The 5,704-nt window shown below is 42.2% G+C and overlaps 1 protein-coding gene and 1 non-coding gene across 2 annotated transcripts in view; both read left to right on the plus strand.

Annotated features, from left to right (window-relative positions):
• The window catches only part of TCF7L1 (transcription factor 7 like 1), a 180,970-nt gene that overhangs the window by 66,401 nt on the left and 108,865 nt on the right, over positions 1 to 5,704 (plus strand). The window lies entirely within an intron of this gene.
• LOC119469444 lies at positions 4,864 to 4,970 on the plus strand. The gene has a single exon (XR_005198237.1). It is a non-coding gene; the product is annotated as a U6 spliceosomal RNA (small nuclear RNA).

Consider the following 5,704-nt stretch of genomic DNA (forward strand, 5'->3'; position numbering starts at 1 on the left):
AAAAAAAAAAAAAGATTTCGGGAGTGGGGCCGCACAAATAGGCAAAATGTCTGCTGAGGCTCCTTATGGGACAGTGATGAAAGAAACACCAACAAACACTGATTTAACTAAAGGCTATCCTAAGATGAAAAGGCAGCCTACTAAAAGCCTGTTAGCATTTGCTACCACTTATCTGTGGAAATCAAGATTTTTTTTGGTTCTTTGCAATCAAAATTCAAAAATAAATTGATGATGTGGCTAATGAAGACAACTCTCAACCATCACCATGCCTTTCAGGATGCAACAGAACACCTTTGTTCTTCTTGTGGATTAATCTGATTTTTGTGCTGGAGATTTGCATGAGATTTTGCTCATTACTGAAAATGTTTCCTCTAGTGAAAGTCTGAGCAGCCTCCTGGTTATGCGGGGTGACCTGGGTTGGGCTCACCTGGCCAGGTGGCAGGTGCAAAGCAGAGTTCTAGAAGGGAGTCTGCTCATGGCCTCATAGAGGCAACTACTTCGGTGAGCAGTGCTGGCTGCCCCTGCCCAGAGCGTTGAGTGAGGAAGTAGAGGTGGCAGAGAAGAGGGGTGCAGTGGGCTGTCGAGGCCATGTGGGGCTGTCTGCAGGACTCCTCAGGAAGGTTCAGGACTTAGGTTCAGGGCAAGGAAAGACAAAGACTTTTATTGCTACAAAGTCGGGTGGGGGACTGAAGCCCCCAGATGGTATACAGGCTTGAAAACCAAATCAGGTTGACCAACAACCAGTTACCGTCATGTGGTATTGCTGCGACTTCTGAATTTCCCGTTTGGGGTTTTATTAGCTTTTAGTGAAAGGCGACATTGTGAAGAAACCCAGATTAGAATTCAGCTTATAAAACAGCTGAGTGAGAAAGTGGGATAGGGGAACCGGGGAACTATGTAGAAAATCATTCAGCAATTATTCGACAAAGTAAAAGCCCAAACACCGCTGTCTCTTGTGTGCCCCTTAAGCTGGCAAGTAGGAAAGGGGGTGCAGAGCCGGAGCCCAGGGAGAGGTGTCTGTGGCTCCCTCACTTCTGGTCTCAGGCCTGGAGGGTCCTCTGTTCTGAGAATTTTCCATAGGCAGGAGCTGGTTTCAGGCCCAGACAGACTCCCAAAGTTAAACAAATGAGCCTCCCTCACTGGCCATGACTTTGCCATTTGGAAATAGCTTTGGGGCTCCAGAATGAATGGGGAGCCTCATGCAGACCTGACTGACATAGGCTTCGGCAGCTTTTGGGAAAGTAATAAAAATGAACCCAGGAGTTTGAGACAAGCCTGGGCAACAAAGTGAGATCCTGTCTCTACAAAAAATTAGCTGGTGTGGTGGTAAATGCCTGTGGTCTCAGCCATTCTGGAGGCTGAGGCAGGAGGATCGCATGAGCCCAAGCAGTTGAGGCTGCAGTGAGCTGTTTGTTATACTACACTCCAGCCTGGGTGACAGAATGAGACCCTTTCTCAAAAATAAATACAAATAAAAAAGAAGATGAGACAAGCAGTGGTCTAGAGAAGTGAGCACTTTGGGATGGCTTCCCAGAGATAAGTAGGTGACACAAACCTTTTCTTCCCAGTCCCGTAAAGAAAAAAGTTTTTTTTGGGGGGGAGGGGTAGGGAGAGGTAGGGTGGAGGTTCCATTTCATCAAATCAGAAGGTGGACTTGAGAGTTTATAGGTTTCCCAGACTATGAGGCTCCGCCCAGCCTTTCTGTCTCTGCCAGTGCCAGGATGCTGCCTGTCCTACCACCTGTGCTGAGCGGGTGTCCCTAATGTCCATGATGGTTTAGGCTGGAGTAACTAGAAAAATAACTAAGTTCGATTCCCAAGGAAGAAACTGTAATTCGATCACCGCCCAGCTCACAATGGTGACCTCAGTGTGTGTCTTAGCCATTTTGCACTTAAGATTCTCTGTCTACAAAATGGCAATCTGCTGATATAAAAAAAAAAAAAAAAGTGGAAGAGACAATAAAATAAAATCCCAGCTCTACTGAGTTATAACAGCCAGAAACCATGAGCCATTTAAAATTTAGTTTGTCTCATGTTTATGAGAAAGGATAAAATAACAGATATCTAAACCAACACCAGGGACTCTTTTAAAAGCTCAAATTCTAGGGCACCAGTTTTCAACTCTGGCTGCACATTGGAGTCAACTGGGGAGCTTTTGAAAAACACCAGTCCCCAAACTCCACCTCAGGCCAATTAAATCCTAATCTCTAGGAAGGAGTTCCAAGCATCTATATGGGTTTTTGTTTTTTGAGTTGGAGTCTTGCTTTCTTCGCCCAGGCATGATCTTGGCTCACTGCAACCTCCACCTCCGGGGTTCAAGCAGTTCTCCTGCCTCAGCCTCCCAAGTAGCTGAGATTACAGGCGCCCACCACCACGCCTGGCTAATTTTTGTATTTTTAGTAGAGATGGGGTTTCACCATATTGACCAGGCTAGTCTCTTGGCCATGCTTGAGACGAACTCCTGACCTTGTGATCACTGTTACAATAAGGGACTGGCGCTCCCAAGCCCCCTGGCCTGCTCTGATATTCTAATATGTTCAAGTTATCTTTTACAGAATGAAGTTGGACTCCTACCTTTTTGGGGTGATAAAATCTACCTAACACTGTACGTAAAAATTAACTCAAAATTGATCAAAGACCTCTAAGAACTGAAATTATAAATCTCTTAGAAGAAATTAAAGACATTTTTTATGACCTACGACTAGGCAGTGGTTGCTTAGATATGACACCTAAAGCACGAATGATAACAGGTACTATGAGATTCAACTGAGAGATAAACACTGACTCTAAGGGCTTATTTGAACCTGAAGTACCTCCTAACTCTTATGAAAAGTTAAAGTGTATTCTCCATGGTTTCTATGTTCAGTGAATTTTAATAGCCTTTCTAACATTAAGAAGCTAGAACTTATTCCTTAGGTATTATGCGTATCTTAACACCAGATTACTGAACATGACCAGAACATTGCATGGCTCTGTCACAGGTGAGCTGCCAACTCACTGTGATATTTTTAGAGATCATAATTCTTTGGTAGGTAACCAAGATTAGTAGAAATGCAAGTTCAGATTATGGATCAGAATCAGTTATATGGAAAATGTATACCATAGAAGAAAATAAATTCCAGCCAGGCAGGGTGGTTCACACCTCTAATTCTAGCACTTTGGGAGGCCAAGGTAGAAGGATCTTTGAGACCAGGAGTTCAAGACCAGCCTGAACAACATAGCAAGACCCTGTCTCTACAAAAAAATTTTTAAAAATTAGCCAGGCATGGTGGTGTGTGCCTGTAGTCGCAGCTACTTCGGAAGCTGAGGTGGGAGGATCACTTGAGCCCAGGAGGTCCAGGCTGCGGTGAGCCATGTTCACACCACTGCACTCCAGCCTGGGTGACAGAATAAGACCCTGTCTCAAAGGAAAAAAGGAAAAGAAAGAAAAGAAAGGGAGGAAGGGGAGAAAATAAATTCTAAATAAGTTAAAAAGTTAGAAGTTTAAAAAAATTGGTTGGGCACGGTAGCTCACACCTGTAATCTCAGCACTTTGGGAGGCTGAGGTAGGTGGATCACTTGAGGTCAGGAGTTCAAGACCAGCCTGACCAACAAGGTAAAACCCCTTCTCCACTAAAAGTACAAAAATTAGCCGGGTGTGGTGGCAGATGCCTGTAGCCTCAGCTATTCTGGAGGCTGAGACAGGAGAATTGCTTGAACCCGGGAAGCAGAGGCTGCAGTGAGCCAAGATCATGCCACTGCACTCCAGCCTGGGCGACAGAGTAAGACTCCGACTCAAAAAAAAAAAAAAATATTAAAAGATACATTTAAGAGTTTTGAAAACAATGCTGAAGCATCCTATGAAAGCCACAGCAAGTGATAATGATGTGATAATAGATCAAAAGAACACAAGGGAGATCTCCTAAATAGACTCAAACTGTACAAGGAGGGGTGGTTTGGAAGGAGGAGTTAGATTCCGACCTCATGCCACACTCAAATACATCAACTGCATGAAAGATTTATTTCACTATTCCTTTTACACTTAATAAAGGGGTGCTTGCTAGTGGAAGTAAAAAATTCAAACAGTACAAGTAAAACGAAATTCTTCTTGACTTTCTTTTCTCCTTTCTGCCTCCACTTCACTCTAACTGCTATTTGGTGTGTGTTCTTCCTGGCTGGTTTGAATATATACATATACAACTACTATGTATTATTTTGTGTATTTTTAAGCACAAAGAGGATTCTATTTTTCCTACTTGATAACTTGCTTTTTCCCCCACTTAATAGGATGTCTCAGAGACCTTTCCAGATCAGTACATATGGGCTTACCTCATTCTAATTAGCCACTACGTTGTATTCCATATTAGAGATGTACCTTGTAAGCATTCCCGTGTTGGTAGACATGTTAAGAAGAAAAAAAGAACATACTTGAACACACCTCTGTATGTCCAAATATCTTTCTCCAGCACAGATTTCTCATAGCAGATTTACTGGGTATGTGTGCATTTTATTTTATTTTATTTTATTTTTTAGAGGCAGGGTCTTACTCTGTTGCCCAGGCTGGACTTGAACTCCTGTGCCCAAGCAAACCTCCCACCTCTGCCTCCCAAGTAGTTGGAACTGCAGGCATGTCCACCATGCCCAGCTAGCATTTTAAATTTTAATAAATTCTGCCAAAATATTATCCAAAAAAAGGCTTTGTGAAATTACACTTTCATGAATGGCATGGGAGTGATTCCCTTGCCAACTTTAAAAAAATTTAAATTAACCCAATAGGCAGAAATCATATCTCATTTTTAAACTTTTTTTTATAAGCAGAGAAAAAACTTGTAGAAGGTATTACTTCGTTTTTTGTTCCTTTAGTCTATACACAGAAAGCTTCCTGGAGCTGTCTTTGAGAGCACATATACTAAAATTGGAACAGTGCAGAGAAGATTATCATGGCTCCTGTGCAAGAATGATGTGCAAATTTGTGAAGTGTTCCATATTTTAAACCACACATTTAGAGATAAAAAAGAAAAAAAGAGAAAACTACCTACGAGTGGAATGGGGTTAGGATAATTAGGAGGATTAGTTAGAATTTTTTCTAGTTAGACTTTTTATTTCTAAATTGAAATTGTAGTTTCAAGTTGTTTTAAAATAATAAAATTTTAGTTTCATGTTGTTTTAAAATAATAAATGCATATTGCCTTTGGAACTTGAAAAACAATAATTTTTTTAAAAGAAAAACAAAGCCCTCTTGTAGCATAATTTACTGTTACATTTTCTCTCTCAGTGCTGGGCAAGCCTAGAGTCGAGGGTGGCGGGTGAACTGTGTATCAAAAGCCTTTGTCTTCCGGCAGTAGCAATACCATACTTCTCTATGGCCATGGGCAACTAAAGTCTGAGCATTTTGCATCTTGAAATGATGGACTCACGTGTAGAGAGATCGTTGTGTGCATCTGCACTCCTGGCCTGTTCATAGAAGACTTTGGGGGCAGCAGGCAGAAATGTTTGTCAGCCTACATTCTGATTTTTGGTTTTTTTTATTCCAAGACAGAGTCTCATTCTGTTGCCCAGGTTGGAGTGCAGTGGCGCTATCTTGGCCTTGACTTTCTTTTCCCCTCTCTGCCTAGCTCCACTTTGGGAGCCTCTGCCTCCCAGGTTCAAGTGATCCTCCCACCTCAGCCTCCCAAGTAGCTGGGATTACAAGTGTGCACCACCACATTTGCTTTTTTTTTTTTTTT

This window comes from Cebus imitator, unplaced genomic scaffold (assembly GCF_001604975.1).
Source record: "Cebus imitator isolate Cc_AM_T3 unplaced genomic scaffold, Cebus_imitator-1.0 Scaffold655, whole genome shotgun sequence".
Lineage (NCBI taxonomy): Eukaryota > Metazoa > Chordata > Mammalia > Primates > Cebidae > Cebus > Cebus imitator.